At 35.7% G+C, this 18,568-nt stretch overlaps 1 protein-coding gene across 4 annotated transcripts in view; it reads left to right on the plus strand.

Moving 5' to 3' along the window:
* LOC145269813 (diphthine methyl ester synthase-like) overlaps positions 1–18,568 on the plus strand; it is a 902,043-nt gene that overhangs the window by 152,785 nt on the left and 730,690 nt on the right. The gene's annotated exons all lie outside the window — the stretch shown is intronic.

Genomic DNA, 18,568 nt, shown 5'->3' on the forward strand with positions numbered 1-18,568 from the left:
TCTAATTAATGTTGATTTTATAAAATTATATGTAAATAATGGCTTCACTTAAAGTTTAAAAAGCAAAAGTTAAATATTATCGTTCAATTGTGCTCTCAATAAAAACATTGATTTCGTCATATCAAAAAACCTACTGTTGATTCTATATGCCTGACCTTACTGCTTCTACAGTGATAATGGCTTGAATTAAAGTTTAAATGAAAAAGTCAAGTATCATGCAGCAGTTGTACTCTAAACAGAAAAAATTAATTTCGAATGCACTCCTGTCTTATAAAAGAACCAACTGTTAATTGTATGAAAATATTTTACATAATCATTTGAAGTAAAGTTAAACATACAAAAGTCAAGTATCATGGTTCAATTGCGCTCTAAAAAGAAACAGTTATTGCTAATGCACTTCTGTCTTATAGAAGAATCTGCAATTGAGTTTATAGGTTAGGCCTTTCTGCTTGTGCGATGATAAAACTTCTCAAATGCATTTGTGATGTTAAGTTGTATAAAAGTGTTAACTTTGGTCAAAATAAGATTTTCCTGCTTTTGATGGGATTTTTTTTTGATTATCGATTTTTGATACTTATTGGACACATTCCAAAACAAAAGAAATCTCGTAGACACCTCAAGTATCTTTATGTGAAATTTTAAAAAGATCAGCCCACCTGTTTCCAAGTCCATAGGGAACGAACTTTCTCTCTCTATCTCTCTCTCCCTCCCTCTCTCTCTCCCACATACATACACAGACCAAGTTCCTTTTATAGAATAGCAGAAGATAGATAGATAGATAGATAGATAGATAGATAGATGAAATCTTCATTTTGTGGGGTTCCTGCCTCTTGCAATGGATTTGAATATTTTTGGAGAGGGGCGTATTTGGTCACATGCTAAAGCCGAACGCTAGAGAGTGAAGACACTATGATACATTGTATGTATGAATGTATGCCTATGCTATTACTTTTGAACTGTCGTACTAAGAGATTTGGAACAGATATGCACCAGTGTGAGTAAGAAAAGCAATATACACAATTATCTTATTTTTGTTTGGATATTTTTATATGGTGATGCCTATGTTTCTATATTTTTATATAGTGATGCCTATAGTAATTGTCTGTATTTTTGAGATGAGGTGTTTTCATTGATTGAAATTGTCGGACTGACTTCCTCATCTTGGTTGTTATTGTCACAACGTTTTGTATCGAACTGGGGAACCGTTTGTTAGGAGACTCGAACCCAACTCTTTATTATTATTATGGACTCCAGCTAGGCTTTGGGATATAATTGCTGATTCTCTGTTTTTAATGTTACTTTTTCACTGCCTTCGTTCAGGATTGAACTAACTGTAAACTTTGATACAACGTCTAGGACCACTCGGCCATATGTCACTAGGACAATTCTTATTTGGTTTTTGTTAATGTTAAACCTATGTTGTTATTCAAGGTTTTCTCTCTCTATCAGAGGTGTCCAAATTGCATTCAGCTCTATGCTTGGTTTGCTCAGTAGGTTGTTATGTCTGAGCATGTGAGCTGTTTCTTTAAGTTTTCTCACTTTCCAGTGGGTCTCTCTGTTTATTATTTTTACTTCATCCCATAGGGGGCGATGGTCCCCCGTCTCCATCCAGACATGGTTGGCTATACCCGACTTTTCCATCTCCCCTTTAGTTACCGCTTTTTGGTGTTCTCCCACCCTTACTTTACTTGCCCCCTACAACATCAGGACGGTATTCAAAAGCGAGTCAACACTCAGACGACACCTGGTACGAGTGAAGCCCCGCATGGATGAGAACATAACCAAAAACTGCATATACTTCGTCCCATGCAGTTGCAGAAAGGTTTACAAGGGTGAAACATGCTGCCTCCTTAAAGTAAGGGTGGAAGAACATCGAAAATCGGTAACTAAAGGGGAGACGGAAAAATAACAACCAAGATGAGGAAGTCAGTCCGACAATCTCAATCAGTGATGCCTATGTTTGGATATTTTTATATAGTGATGTATATGTTTGGATATTTTTATATAGTGATGCCTATGTGTCGATATTTTTATATAGTGATGCATATATTTGGATATTTTTATATAGTGATGCCTATGTTTGAATATTTTTATATAGTGATACCTATGTTTGGATATTTTTATATAGTGATGGCTATGTTTGAATATTTTTATATAGTGATGCCTATGTTTGGATATTTTTATATAGTGATGCCTATGTTTGAATATTTTTATATAGTGATGCCTATGTTTCGATATTTTTATATAGTGATGCCTATGTTTCTATATTTTTATATAATGATGCATATGTTTGGATATTTTTATATAGTGATGGCTATGTTTGGATATTTTTATATAGTGATGCCTATGTTTGGATATTTTTATATAGTGATGCATATGTTTGAATATTTTTATATAGTGATGCATATGTTTGGATATTTTTATATAGTGATGCCTATGTTTGGATATTTTTATATAGTGATGCCTATGTTTGGATATTTTTATATAGTGATGCCTATGTTTGGATATTTTTATATAGTGATGCCTATGTTTGGATATTTTTATATAGTGATGCCTATTTTTCGATATTTTTATATAGTGATGCCTATGTTTCGATATTTTTATATAGTGATGCCTATGTTTGGATATTTTTATGTAGTGGTGCCTATGTTTCTATATTTTTATATAGTGGTGCCTATGTTTCTATATTTTTATATAGTGATGCCTATGTTTCGATATTTTTATATAGTGATGCTTATGTTTGGATATTTTTATGTATCTTTCAGTGATGTTGTAAATTGTCATAACAATATATCCGAAAATAAAGGCATTATAATCATTTAAATAGAAAAATAGCAACAACCTTTTAGCAATAGCTATCACGACACAAACTCTGCACATGGAAAATTTTCAACAGAATGTTAAAGAGTTACTTGGGTCCAACGATGTCTCTATGAATCAGTTGTAGGTTCCGATATTAAGAATAGAGGCTCCTACTTTGTTTAGTAAAAGTTTATGAAGAGATGCAAGGAATGCAAATTTTTTTGAGATTCTTATAATCAGCAACCTTATTTAGATAAGGAGACATTTTCAGCAAAAACAGGCAAAAGTTATAACCTATTAAGTTAGAATGAATGCTTTATGGCAAATTTCTAGAGTAAATGTGGTATTGTGGTGACTAATCCTTATTAATCCCTAACTGTGTGTCGAACAGATACCATAAAACTTAGTTTGCTGCACAGTATCTTAACAAAGGTACATACACAATTTCATCCAGATCGGCCCAATAGTCTCCAAGAAGAAGTGAAATGGACAGGCAGACAAACAGACAAACAGAAATATAATAGACTAGCGATGTTGCTCGGGTATTTGTAGGTGTAACAGAAGAAAAAAAAAGTGTTTCAAACCCGGAGGCGGAAAAGAAAGTGGAAGAAAACGTGAAATTTAACCACAACCCTATGAAGCCATAGGAAGTGAAAAGCATTTAAATTTAGCAATGTCAATTAAAAAGTTTCCTTGCAGAAACGAACGTTGGCTGGAGGCCAGTTCAGTTCTCCGCCATTTCATTTATTTGTTTCCCTCACAATGTTGGGGAAGACCAACTCCCCACAAAAAGGGAGTGTCCAAATGAATAGCAATTGTCTGATATGAGGGGTTTCCCCTAGATTGATCAAAGCTGATTACTTTCTGGATGTCCCGGCATGAAAGGCAGAGAAGCTGCCTTTGTTTTCAATTCAGTTTCGCTTTTATATGAAAAAAAAAACAAACAAACACGCGAGAAGAAGGAATAGTCTGAATTTTATAAAAGTCAATAAAAATAAATCTAGATACGATGCCACTTCGCAAATCGTAGATATTATTATCTAGGGAGTATATAAAATGTTCTAAAACATAGTACCCCTCCCCCCAAGAACCCCCCCACGAAAAAAGCCTTTGCTGGACAAACAAAAATGCACGCGGTTGTTTTGTTTTTTATATATATGGATGTTTCAAGGTAAATATTTCCTTGATTTAGATTAGATTTGACAAAAATTTTAGTAATTAATAGAATAGAAAAATTAACAGATCTCTACTATTATATAAAAAGTGTATGTGTTCGTTCCCTATAGACTCAAAAATGGCTGGACCGATTTTTATGAAATTTCACATGAAGGTACTTTGTGTCTGGCAGTGTTCTTAGGTTTTGCATCAGAATGTCTTCGATAAGTATCGATAATTGATAATCAAAATAATCCGATGAAAAAAAGGAACAGGCGATTTTGACTAAGGTTAACACCTTACACAACCTAACATCACAAGTGCATTTGAGACGTTTTATTGCCACACATGTTGGAAGGCCTAACATACAGGGTGGAACTATAAAATTGTCGCCCTAAAGAAAACAACACTATAGCTTTATTTTAAAACTTTTATTAAAAACATTAATTCAGGTAACTTGATTATGTAGTAGAGCTGAAATCCATTCAATGTAGCTGCCTTCGGCCTCAATCACCGCCTCCATATGGGTCTGGAACTGGCAGCATGCCTTTTCCACAAGCGCCAGCGGGCACTCAGCAAATACATGGTGGATGGCGGTGATCAGGCTGGCTTTGGTATTTTGGGAGGTCATGTTGGTGATGTTTTTGATGTATGACTAAACGAAATAGTCCAGTAGGTTCAGGTCAGGGGAAGAGGGGGGCAGTGAGAGAAGGGTACAAAGTCGTAGTACTCTTTTTGAAACCAAGCCTTGGTCTTTTTGGACTTGTGGGCTAGCGTCGAGTCCTGTTGCGTCACCCAGGGTCTGCCAGTGGCCACCTGATTGCACCAGGGGATCATCACACTCTTCAGCACATCCAGGTACACTTTGGTGTTGACTTTCAAGACTTTTAAAGATGTGAGGTGGCATGATGTTGCCCTCACTTGAAACCAAACCAAAGATGATAACCGTGTCCGGAAACTTTGTTTTCATAATTCTGGGCATGTCCCTGTTATTTGTGACAATCCAACGATAGTTCTGGCTGTTGTGCACCTGGTCCTGGCAAAAGTTGTTTTCATCTGAAAAGAACCAGAGTATGTTTTGCTTTTTGGGATACTTTAGTTTGTTGAGCAATATGACAGACTTTATTAGCCTGAAGTTCTTTGTCTTCTCAGTCAAGATCTGGCTTGTCTGGTACCTGTAGAACCTACACTTCAAGTCCTCCTTCACACATGCATTCACAGTTGTGTGTGAGACACCTAAATCTCTGGCAATTGGCCGAATAGGCTGCTGGAGAGTTTCTTCAATGATTGCTTAGACCTTTTCAATGAACTCTTTGGTCCAGGTCTTCCTGGCAATGTCCTCAGCCTTGGGCTTCTTCTCCACCACCTCCAAAGGGTCGTCTGATGTGTTGAGCTGTGCCCTGAAGTGTTGAAACATCCTGATTTGCATTTTGAGGGTGCTGGCAATGGTCCTGATATTATAACTTGGATTGGTAGAAAGCATGAATCGTACAGCAGCACATCTTCGATCTTGTCTGTTGAACATTGTGTCACTTTCAGACATGATAGAAACCTCCTATCACTCTTGGGATTTGTACACAACTGGCCAACTAGTAGATGGCCTGTAACAAAAAAAAAAAGAAAACCGGTTTTCATTAAACGGAAATGGAATCATGTTGTCTTTTCTATGATGATGATTTTATCGTTTCACTATGTATAAAATCAACAGTAGGTTCTTTGATATCACAGGAGTGTGTTAAAGTACAATTGCCCCATGATACACGACTTTTTCATTTTAAACTTAAATTCAAGTAATTATCACCGCACAAACAGTGAGGCCATGCATATAAAACCAACAGCAGGTTCTTTGATATGACAGGTGCGTGTACAAAATTAATGTTTCTGTTTAGAGTGCAATTGAAACATGATACTTGACTTTTGCATTTTAAACTTTAATTTTAGCCATTATATATGAGAATTAATTTTATAAAATCAACAGTAACTTCTCTACAGTGCAATGTAGACTACAATGTATTGTGGACTAAGTCACTGTGGGGAAGCATGTGAAGATTCCTCTCGGCGCACTGCGAAGATCCCCAGCCAGAGCAGGTAATCAATCGACTTGATTGAAAAATGGTCAATTTCAATGACAGTAAAAATATGGGAGTGTGAAACATTTGTTGATCATCACTTCTAGACAACGCCAGGTCTCCCTGTTTGGTAATGTATTTAATAAAGTTGAATAAAGACAAAGCTAAGTTGTCACATTTTTTTATATTAAGAAAATGTCAACATTGGAAAGCATTTTCAAGATTGTTTAAGAACAATGATCTTATCTGCAAAAATGGCCATTTTTGTATTATTTTTGACATATTTTCATTCTTAGGAAACAAAATAAAAATGATTCCAACGAAATGTGACAAGATAGAATTGAGAAAAAGTGTTTCCCAACACAAAGCTGAAACAGCGACTGTAGGTCATTGTGGTATGCTGATTGATGGCAGAGGAGTGTGAAAACTTACATTACCTATAAAAGGTAAAAAAAAAAAAAAAAAAAAAAAAGAAACGAAAAAAAAACCCCCATAAAACAGAACAATAAAACAATTTTCTGGAATTGTCAGGAAGTAACCAGTATTGTCTTCTTCTAGAATGAATGGTTGAAAACAATCAACACGGTTATAAGTGATTGTCTACTTAGAAGAGCAAATATTTACCTGTCTGCATTATGGAAAGATAAGAAACTTTTTATCGACTAAATAATAGTTTTCTTACTTGAAGAAGATAAAACTAGTGAAGGAGCCCCAGTGTCACCTGCACACACTAAGTGCAGAGTCTTATTTAAATCAGATCTAGGGATAAAGAAATATGTGCATCTGCTTCTTTGTCTTTTTTTTTTTTTTTTAAACAATATCTGCACATAGGAGTCAGATGTCTACATTTTCGTCCAACGAAATGTGACAAGATAGAATTGAGAAAAAGTGTTTCCCAACACAAAGCTGAAACAGCGACTGTAGGTCATTGTGGTATGCTGATTGATGGCAGAGGAGTGTGAAAACTTACATTACCTATAAAAGGTAAAAAAAAAAAAAAAAAAAGAAACGGAAAAAAAAACCATAAAACAAAACACTAAGTGCAGAGTCTTATTTAAATCAGATCTAGGGATAAAGAAATCTGTGCATCTGCTTTTGTGTCTTTTTTTTTTTTTTTAAACAATATCTTCACATAGGAGTCAGATGTCTACATTTTCGTCATTGAACCTAACCTGGACTTTTTCTCAGTTTTCTCATACCTATGCTATAAAAATGCAGCATGAGGGTTGAGCAGTCAGGTGGTTAAAAATACATACAAGAGTCGCATATATTTCCAGAGCATGGATATGGTGGATGTAGAATAATTTCATACATAATAATGTATATGTGATAATTATTAGTTATGATGTCTTATTTAATAACATAGCTAGGTAATCACAACAGATGACCCTTCTAAATGTAATTTACATTGTTTATCTCGATGGATGGAACATTCACACCTGGATAATTACCCACGGAGAAAATTACCAGTGAGGGATATTGCCAGTGCTTTATGAAGATCTATCCTAGTATTATTATTCTTCCAGAATGAAATAAATTAAAATTAAGCTTTTAGGAATATAATAATATTGGGGGGAGGGGAGGGGAGGACACAGTACAGATTAGAAACCCAGGCAAAGGCATCTTAGCTTGAAGCCATATATGAGAAAATAATGAAATGAAAATGAAAATAAAAAATGTTTTGGAGAGAGATTGGAAAACAGAGCATTCCTTTATTGTTTCAACAATTGATGAGAGAATGTTTATTGTTTTGGAAGAAATATGGTTGAAAAATTAAGATAAATAATAAATAACAATAGAAATGATGTAAGTTTGTGCAGAGTACCCAGTGGATGTGGCAACTATGTGTAAAATCTAGCATTGATCTGAATTCTTTATACCCCACACATGCAACGTCCTTAAACCAGTTTCCAAGAGCCAATCCCATCACCGGACGAAGAGAGGGGAGGTCTTCTAAGCCTTAAACAAACTGAACACGAATCACAGACATCCTTAATAAGAGCCAGAAACTCCTTATCATGAAAGGCCTTACTGCCTCTCACCAATGATACAATTTCTCTTTTGATATGTAATTTCTCAGCCTTTGTTATTTCCTCCATTCTAGAGCATTTTTTTAAAGCTTCACAATGTAACAAAGTTTGGTGACTTTTCAGTCTGCCAAAGCATATTTTTCAATGGAAGACTATAATGTCCAGAAATTACAATCTTTTGCAATTTTATATATTTGTCTAAAATCTTACAGCTGCCACTTTTAAAAATGACTTATTAACAAAGATAAACCATTTTTGACAATGTCAGCCTCTATGTATGCTATGACACTTTGTTACGCCTCCTATAGTTACCTGAAATTTAACTGCTTTAATTGCCTTTACCTCCTCTCCATCATTAAAACAAAATGTCCTGTTAGATTTTTTATTAACCGCTTATCTCGGCCATTTAATGTACCAAGAAATACATTAAACCAAAGTTCTCCAGTAATAGTTCTAGAACAGGCAGAATCCAACATTGCCATACCCAGCGTCTCTTTTACAAGATTGGATATTTTTATGTTTGAATCATTTATCAATGTTCGATAACAGGACTCGGAATTAAGTAATGAGAGGTGTGCATGGTTTGAATCCACAACAGTGTTAATATTTCTAGGACTAAAACCAGTACAGTCGCTAGCAAAATGCCTAGTGGAACCACATTTAAAATAACGCATTGCATTGTCCTACCTTGTCTGTCCACTGGATTTGTTTTGTTTCCTTGATAAAATTTTTGTTCCCTTTTACTTCAGTTTCAATTGAAATTTACAGTTTCAATTTCTTCCTTGATAGTGGGAACTATTGTGCATTTCAGTGAAGAAATATCAGAAAACACTCCTTTTTTTAAAAAAAGTATCCTTCCTTGCTGCATAAGTTAAACTTTCGCATGTTGTCCTTGTTAATTTTTTATTTTCTTCAGATACATTCGCTGCGTTTAAAGCAAAAAATGCTTGAACCCCCTCCGGCAGAGAAATTTCGTATTTATGTAATTTCTGGTGCAAGAATTCATAACGCACCAGATGTTTATTCCAGAAGCCGTTTTTTAAGAGTAAAATTCCTTGAATGACATGTATGCCATTGTGTTTTCGTTGTTTAAATATATGACGTCCAAGTTGTCCATAATTATTTTTAATCCATCAGTTTGGCTGATATCTGTGATGTTTAAGTGTCGTATGCATTCTCATATGTTTTGTGGCAATGACAAAAATACAGTTGGGCCCTGTTTTTCCTTAGCTAAATCCGTGAAGATAGACCATATACTTATGTCTTGTTTCCACTTGGTGTACATTTCTTTACTCCGAAAAATAAGTGGCTGTTTCGTAAATGATGCCATTTTTCTTTCAATTGTGTTTCAACGTAAGTTGAACAGATATAATATCTGTCACATGAAAGAATACGCTTTGCTACCAATGTTAGTTCACTTAGTGCTTCTCACGACATATAATAAACACATATTACTGTCAATCGGACACCATATTGAATATCCACTTGAGACAAGGGACATAACTAAATATATAGAAAAAAGCTATCAAGTTTGATAACTCCAACTTTAACACTATATATATGTAGAATTGATTTGCACACGAATTCCACCCCACCACATGTTGCTAATATTCTCACCAGTTAGATTTCAAATAATAAAAATAATTACTTATAAAAAGAGGATGAGTAATTATTATAAAAGAAAACAAATAGTATATTTGGACTACCGTTCATATCTTTGTTATAACTTTCACATTTCGGCCAATGTAACCTCCAATCATCAGAAGCATCTTGGTAGTTGAAATGAAAATTCCCAAGTCGACTATTAGGTTCACGTTTTTTTTCAGGAGCAGCACCTAAGTGTTGGAGATTATACCATTCGAAACGTTGTAAATATAACAACCAAAATCAAAACAATAGTCCAGATCATTGAAGGAGAGTAGAAAGAGGACCGTGGGTCATTTTTTGGCAGCCTCGTAACTTTCATTTCCTTTATTTTTTCTTTAGTCCTCACATTCCATGAGTGATGTTTCTGGCAAAAGGGGAATCGAACACTTATCGTTGGCTAGTTTTTGACCTTGTAATAGTATTTTTTGTATCTTCTTATATCGTGGTTTCATATCTTCTCTGGAGCAGTTTCCATAAAAAAATGAATTAGTCATTCTGAGAGACCAATAAGATATTTGGCTTTGATAATGCCTCCTTAGATTTGTAGCATATTTTTTCGTAATTACCCTGCTTAGCTTTGGAATTTTGAATAGTTTGTTTGAAAATAATACATAATTGACAATGGTGACGAGTTTGTTAGTATTGAACAATTAAAGAGAGGAATCAAGGAAAAATGAGAAGCTGCAATTACAATGAAAATCAAAATTTGACTGTTATCAATTTCTAATTCAGTTTGCTCAATCTTTTTAATGAAGTTTAGGATTAAAAGGTGTTGTTCAGCCTTTTCTTATTTTTATGTCTAAATATTTATTTTGAAAATGTAATGCTTTAATTTTGGTCATTTAATGGTCGTTTAAACCTGAACGTAAATTCCATGATCAAAGCTTCTTTCTTAGAACTGCACGCCTGTGGAATTGTCTTCCGTTTTCCTGCTTTCCAGCTGTCTATAATATGGTTGTCTTCAAGTCCAACGTGAACAAGTTTCTGATGAGCCGTTCCACTTAAGTTAACAAATTTACCGAACTTCCATTACTATCGATTACTATATTGTCCTTTTGACTACTGTACACTCTTTAACCCTTATCCTTGAGTGGCTTATCGGCCTTGATAAGTGGTGACGCCTATGTAAAAAAAAAAAAAAAATCTGTGATGGTTTCATCCTTTTGCTTTCTTTCATTCTTCAGAATAATCTTTTTAGCCATTATTATAACATTTCTCAACCTTAAAAAGAAAATGCTTGTGATTCCAATCAGCAACTTGAGGAAGCATAGGAGTGGTTATGTTTAAATGGTTGCTAGGCCATCAATAATTTGTGTTCAAAATGCTGGAGAGTAACTTCTGTTCAAAGCAACAAAGCATTGAACCAAAGTTTCAGTTAGTGCATTCTCTAACGAGTGCACTCGATGCATCACACCCTTATTGAATTATCTTACGTCATTTTGAATAAAATATGGTTTCAGGCTGAGCAAAATCAACAGGTATTATTTTCTAAAAATAAAGAAGAATATATTTTTAACTAGCAAAGAAACCTGATATAACTAAATTCAAATTTGATGTTTATTTTCTGTCGATTATTTTTTACTTTCTAAAGCTGTTTTCTGTTTTAGTGTTTAGTTATAAATATCTTATATTTTTTTCTTTTTTTTAATTAAAAAAAAAAAATCCAAAACAAAGCTCTCTTAAATGTTCAACCATACGCCATAGTTTAATAAACTAGGCAGTAGATTGTATTACAAGGTACATAGTGGAACAATAAATTTATTGCCCTACAAAAAAAAAACAACACTACAGCTTTATTTATTTTAAAACTTTTACTGAAAAAAATCTATTCAGGTAACTTTATTATGTAGTAGAGCTGACATCTGTTCAATGTAGCCGCCTTCAGTCTCAATCACTGCTTCAATGCAGGTCCAGAACTGGGAGCATGCCTTTACCACGTGCTGGCAGGAACTCAGCGAGTACTTGATGGATGACAGCGATCATGATGGCATTGGTGTTGTGGGAGGTTATATTGGTGATGTTCTCGACGTGTGACCAAAGTAGTCTAGCGGTTTCAGGTCGGGGAGGAGGGAGGGCCAATAAGAGAAGGGTACAAAGTCGTAGCACTCCTTCTGAAGCCAAGCTTGGGTTTCTTTGGACTGCTGCCACACCCAGAGTCTGCCAGCGGCCACTTAATTGCACCAGGGGATCATCACACTCTTCATCACATCCAGGTACACTTTGGTGTTGACTTTCAAGCTGACTTTGAAGATGTGAGGTGGCATGATGTGTCCCTCATTTGAAACTACACCAAAGACCATAACCGTGGTTTTAAACTGCGTTGTGTGTCCTCATGTTAAGCCATCTGGGTTTGCATTTTGAGGGTGCTGGCAATGGCCCTGTTCTCATAACTTGGATTGGTAGAGAGCACGATCTGTACAACGACGCATCTCTGCTCTCCCTCATTGAAAATTGTATCACTTTCAGGCATGTTAGAAGGCTCCTATTGCTCTTGCGATTTGTACACAACTGGCCAACTAGTAGATGGTTTGTAACAAATGAAGAAAACCGGTTTTCATGAAACAGAAATGGAATTATATCATCTTTCCTAGGGTGACAATTTTATCGTTCTGTCCTGTATCTTGTTTTTCTTTCTTTTTTTTTATTTCTTAAAGGCTTACATTCACAAAGATTTTATATGTATATCTGTTTATATAAAGTTAGGTATATGTATATGTTTATATATTTGTATGTACAGGAATTCACATTTAAACTAATTAACTGATCATTATTAGAGCTGCTAGGCATCAGAGTGGGTAATGTGTGCTGTATTTAGTTCAATTTAATTCATGTAAATGTACAGAGAGGGATAGGGGTGGAAGCTCTACATAAAAACTCAAATATTTTCGATTTTTTAGTAAATTTTAACAATAGGTATGAGACATCAATTAATATTTCAGTTTCTTTTCAGTAGTTTAAAGGGGCTTTATCTGTCATAATATATCCACAACCTCTCATCTGAAAATTAAAATATTTCAGCTTTATATTAAATTTAATCCATATTCATTAGACACCAATTAAGGAAGAGTTTTAGTTTCTTCTTAAGTGTCCTTAAGCTTAAGCCTTAGATTTTTAATAGTGTCTAGAATCAAAATCATGTAAATAATTTTTATAAAAATTATAAGAATTCTATATACAGTTAAATTTTTATGCAAAGTTTTGTTGAAATCCATTCACAGCCGACAGGCATTTCAGTTGGGTTCTTTGAATAAATTATGTACATTTAACTCTTTATAAGCATAAATTTACGTAATGTGCATCCCTAATACCAGGTCTCCTTTTCCAACATGAGAGGTGTGCGTTCCAACCTTTCAGAGATTGAAATCCATTTATTGAAGACCAATCCTGACTTGTTGCCATTGTGTGAAACTAGCATCGGCCCATCAATCTTGATCAATACCTTCATTAAGATTTCAGGTTATTTGAAAATAACCTCTAAACATGACTTTCAAGATCCCTATGGACATGGAATACATGCTTTCATCCGGGACATTTTCCATATGGTAATGGCATCTCAAATGAAGAACTTTATATGCTTCTGTGTTGTTCTTGCTCACAGCATCTTTTCATCTTCCGTCTCCTCCCCAATTTCTTGGAGCAAAACTCTTGAAAATAAAATAATAAGATTCTCTCTTTTCATCCTTCTGCTAACATTCACATCTGCAATCACTTTAACTGCACACTATTTAACTCTTATCCTTGAGTGGCCTCTGGGCCTTGATAAGGGGTGATTTCTTTGTAAAAACCAAAAAAAAAAATGCTTGTGTGGAATATCCAGCTTACCCCAACAAGGCTGATGATGAAGAAAGATTTAGTGATGATTTTTCTCTTGCTTAGCAGTTGACGCAGATTGTTGACAACCGACTTGTGTACCTTTTTTTTTTTTTACTCACGGACATCCTTAACAAAGCATATCATCACTTGGATGTAAGGGGCTACTATTTGGGATCATGTCTAGGAAAGATTAACAAGATGTTTGTTTACATTACATTTAAACTTCTGCATATTAGTACAGTCAGGAAAGCAGGTAGCAGAAAGGGAATTCCAATGTCTACCTGTTCGAGGGGATAAACTATTAGAGTAGAAAGCTTTCTGGCATTTAGGGACAACAACAGTGAAGGGGTGAGATTTTGTTCTTGAGCAGGTTTGTCAGGGATATGTACGTCGAGGAAGAACAAGTGCAACAAGTTCATCAGAACACATCCCATTAAAATACTTGTAAAACGGGCAGAGAGATGCAACATTGCAACGATGGTTGGAGCTTAGTTAGGATCTATTAGATTGGAAACTCTTTTTTGGACCCTATCCAAGAGGGACAGGCTATTGGTAGATGCACCAGCCCAGATGTAGCAACAATAACCCATGCATGGGCGAATAGTGGCCTTATAGATCTACAGGATACTCTCAGGTATGAGTAGTCTTCTAGCTCGATAGAAGGAACCCACCTTCTTTGCAATAGCCTTTGCAATGTCCTGAATCTATTTGTTCCAGTTTGTATTGTCCGTGAATGTTAAGCCGAGGAGTTTGAAGGAAGAATTCTCAGGTTGGGTGTTATTTGTAATTGATATTGTTGATTGCAGAGGCGTCTTGTAATTGTTAAAGGAAAGCAGCTTAGTTTTACTAGCATTAACTATTACCATTACTTTTTATTTTAATGCTAAGATTAACTTCTCCAAAAACAATGCTTGAATAATTTGGGTTGATTTATTTAATTTTGGTGTTTTAGTTCATTTCTACTTGAAGATTGTCAAGTAGATTTTTTATTTGAGAAAATGCTCGAAATGATATCTAGACTTGTTGCGGTAGCCGGTTGTCCGGAGACAATCGACTCTACAACTTATATGAAAGATGACACGGGCAGTAAGAAAAACGGTGAACTGGCAAAGAAGAAACGACAGACACGGATAGATCGTTTAAAAGACGAAAAGGTTGTCCTTTTATTTCTGACGAAAAAGGGGGGAAAAAAATCAAAATAGACTAGGATTTTGTGAGGCGGTAGCGTAAGGTACCGGTTGTCTGTAGAAAAACAAAGTTTAAGAAGATTTTTGGCCAAATTAAAGTAGGTTAGTGTTAACAACAATACAAGACAGCTGGCTAAAGTGAAAGGTGCAAGTAGGCTAGCGTAAACAAAGCAAAAGGCAAGTAAGCTTATTACATGTAGAAGTACAGGTAGGCTAGCATGAGCGATAATTAATAAGGCTAGCATGAGCGATAATTAATAAGGCTAGCATAAGCAGGAAAAGGTTCATATAAGATTAGCACAAGCAAAAGTACAAAAGGATAGCATGTACAACAAGAGTTCATGTGAGTGCAAGTAAGTTTGCATAAGCGAAGAGTCTCAAGCAAGCTAGCGTAAGCAAAAAGTTCAAGTAAAGCTAGCGAGCAGATAGAGTTTATGTAAGTTCAGAGTTGAAAGAAAGAAATTCTGAATACTTGCAGAAAAAACGTCAGGCTGGCGGTGTAGGAATACTGGCAGGCAAAACGAAAGAGTTGTCGGCAAACTGATCAGCAAGTCATAGTAGTGTTGTCAAAGAACCGTGGGAATATGGTGTTAGCGAGCAGAGGATGACGTCGTTGGAATCCTGTGGTAGCAGTGGACAAGCAACACAGGGGAGAGTGTCGCTGAAAAATTGGGAGGCACCGGAGCTGAAAACTGGAGCTGCTGGAATCTGGAGCTGCTGGAGTCTGGAAATGCAGAAGACTGGAGCTGCTGGAGCCTGGAACTGCAGGAGACTGGAGCCTAGAGTCGCTGGAGCCGGAGACTGGAGCTAGAGTCTGGAGCTGCTGGAGAGGCTGGAGCAGAGACTGGAGCCTGGAGCCGGAGACTGGAGCTGCTGGAGAGGCTGAAGCTGGTCTCAGGATGCAAGCAGGAGTAGTTTGTGAAAAACAGCCTTGAAAAAGGCTGTTTTGAAATACTGTTGCTGCTGTTGTTGATATTGTCGCTGCTGCTGCTGAGGAGTTGGACCCTTGCCAGGGGTTCCTCGACTGTGTCGATGGATTCGGGAGGCTTCCAAACTCCCAGGGGAGCTAACACGAGCCAGAAAGGTCAGTTTTTTCATATAGGATCGGTCGTATAAGTGTCGACGCTCCCAACAAACGAATAAGTGCTTCTGATTAATTTAGATGAGTTCATGGCATCGCAAATGTGTGTTAAAAAGGTAAACACTCCTATTTAATAAAGTGTAGTATAAATGGGGTGAGTTAATTATTGGTCTTAGTGCCCAAGAATTGAAAAAAAAATCACAATTTCTAAGGGCCTAAGCGAAAATGGAAAAAATCTGTACCGGAAGTCGTCTGACATGCGCAGAGCGTTTGTTTTCATTTGTTTCTTTTTCAAATGAGAGAGAGAAAAAAGTAGACACGAAAGCGATAAGAAAAAGGTAAACAAAGTGGAGGCAGTGATTTCTTTTGCACTGCGACAGACTTACATTGAACAATTATATCATCCTTTATCCACCTAAGTGATGATGTGGTCTTTGGCGGGGTCAAGGTATAGGAACATGGCTTAAAAAAATAAATAATTATAGAATAAAATATAAAATAAAGATTGTAGGGAATGAGATGATGCCAGTGATGCAAAAAAAAAAAAAAAAAATGGTACACTAAATGTTTGATTTTTTTTTCAAGATGTAGACATTATCTATATATCTATAAAAGTGAGATTGTGTGTGTGTAAGGACATTTCTCAACCTATATACTCAACAAATTTTTAATCTACAGACTTGAAATTTGGTATATAGGATATTCAGACATGTGAAAAACTTTTTCATCCATTTTCACTAGGGAAAAAACAGGCTGCTAAGGGCTCAAAATTGAAAAATTGGTACTTGGAAGATTTTTTTATGTTTCACGAATGCTAATGCGTGAATAGTTCACGTTATAGATTATTTATTTTAAGAATAAGTAGTTTGAAAACAACTTTTGAAGACCGTGTCATGCTGGTGTAATGGTTATCGTACTTGACTCACTGTTTTTAGGTTTTAGTTTCAATCTTAGCTCGAGTATTTTTGTTCTTTTTATTCATTTACAAGAAATGAAAGGTTTTAAAAAAATATAATACTCACATGCATATGTCTCAGTTTCTGTATTAATTAAAATATAATATTTATGCTTATTTTACAATCAGGTAATGCCAGACGGCCTGCTAGGTTTTCCAATGAAAGAGACTGCCTCTGTAATGAACATCTTAACAAGGAAAATAATTTATGGTTTGTGTGGCTACTATTGAACGAGAAAATTTTATTCCAGAATGAAGTAATTTTAGTAGATCACAAAATATATTTATTTTTACCCTTCACGATTAGTCATGAGTAATAATAAAAAATCATTAGATTGTGACGAAGAGGCAGCTTCATTTTTTTTTTTCATCCAGTTTGTTGTTGAGTTTACGCTACAAATGGGTCTTGTGTAATCACAGAGTTGAGATTTTGCACATACGATTTTATTTTTATTATGCCTAAAAACTTTTAATAGATCTTTGCAAAGCGTAAACAATGCTACCAAATTTATTTTTGCTACCATATTTATTTTATTTATCGATCAGTAGCTGAATTGTGATCATAGTTCATTTTCTTTCTTGTATGCTATTGGCTCATAAGCCAATTTTTACAATATAAAACTAAAATCCAGGTTTCCAATAAGTGAAAAATTCTTACAAATGTAATTTGTTTTGTATTAAATGAAAATTAATTATATTGAAAGCTGAAAATGTCCTCTCAGTTATTAAATCCTTTCTCTCTGATAGGCTTATAAGAGTAGTTGTTTATGGGCAGAAATCAGAAACTCATAGCATTAATGCTGTCGTCCCTGAAGGTTCTATCTTGGGCCCAACTCTCTTCCTGATTTTCATCAGTGATCTCCCAAATCACATTTTTAGATCATTCATAGACATTTATGCAGATGACACAAGAATCTATGGCAACACTTCAAAGGTCAGCAATGATCAAGATCTTTATGATTCCCTCTTTTCTGATCTTGAGAATGTGGTGCAGTGGGGAAAAAGGTGGTTGGTTAATTTTGATGCAACGAAAACCAAGCTTCTCTCCTTTCATCATAATCACTCTGCTCCTCCCATACCCCAATTGAAATGAAGAGCTCTCGTCTCGGGGAAAGCTCCATGTCTTGACAAACCTTCTGGGACTGACCTTCACTCCTGATCTGAAATGGAACACATAGATCAAATTTGTTGCCAAAATTGCTGGAAAAATGGTTAGATCACTCTACCGCTCCAGTAGATATCTCACTGCAGATGCAATCCACTATCTGTATAAGAGCCAGTTACGCCCTAAAATGGAATACTGTTGCCACACCAGGGCAAGAGCTGCTCAGTGTGCCTTATCCTGCTTTGAGTTCAAAACCGATTTCTAAACCTACGTGGTGATGCCCTTTTCTCTCCCCTGCAATCTTTATCCCACAGAAAAGATGTTGCGAGCCTATCTCTGCTCTATCATTATTTTCATGGCACGTGCCCAATTGAAGTCCAATCTATGGTCCCCCCTCGCCACATTCGACTAACTACAACCATTATATATGATTTTCCCCACTCTCTATCTGTATCTAAAACTAAACACAGATTCCATGAACAAAGCTTCTTCCCCAGAACTGCCTGCCTTTGGAACACTGTTCCGTTAACCTGCTTCCCGATTGAATACAGCATCGTCATCTTCAAATCCAATGGAAACAAGTTCCTGTTAAGCTGTCTCCTTAAATAATCAAATTCTACCTAATTTACACCATTAATGATTACTACACTACCACCTTACATTTATTAACTTTTATCCTTAAGTGGCCTTCGGGTCTTGATAAGTGGTGACTCCCAAGTAAAAA

This window comes from Euprymna scolopes, chromosome 4 (assembly GCF_053919585.1).
Source record: "Euprymna scolopes isolate OS-2025 chromosome 4, ASM5391958v1, whole genome shotgun sequence".
NCBI lineage: Eukaryota > Metazoa > Mollusca > Cephalopoda > Sepiida > Sepiolidae > Euprymna > Euprymna scolopes.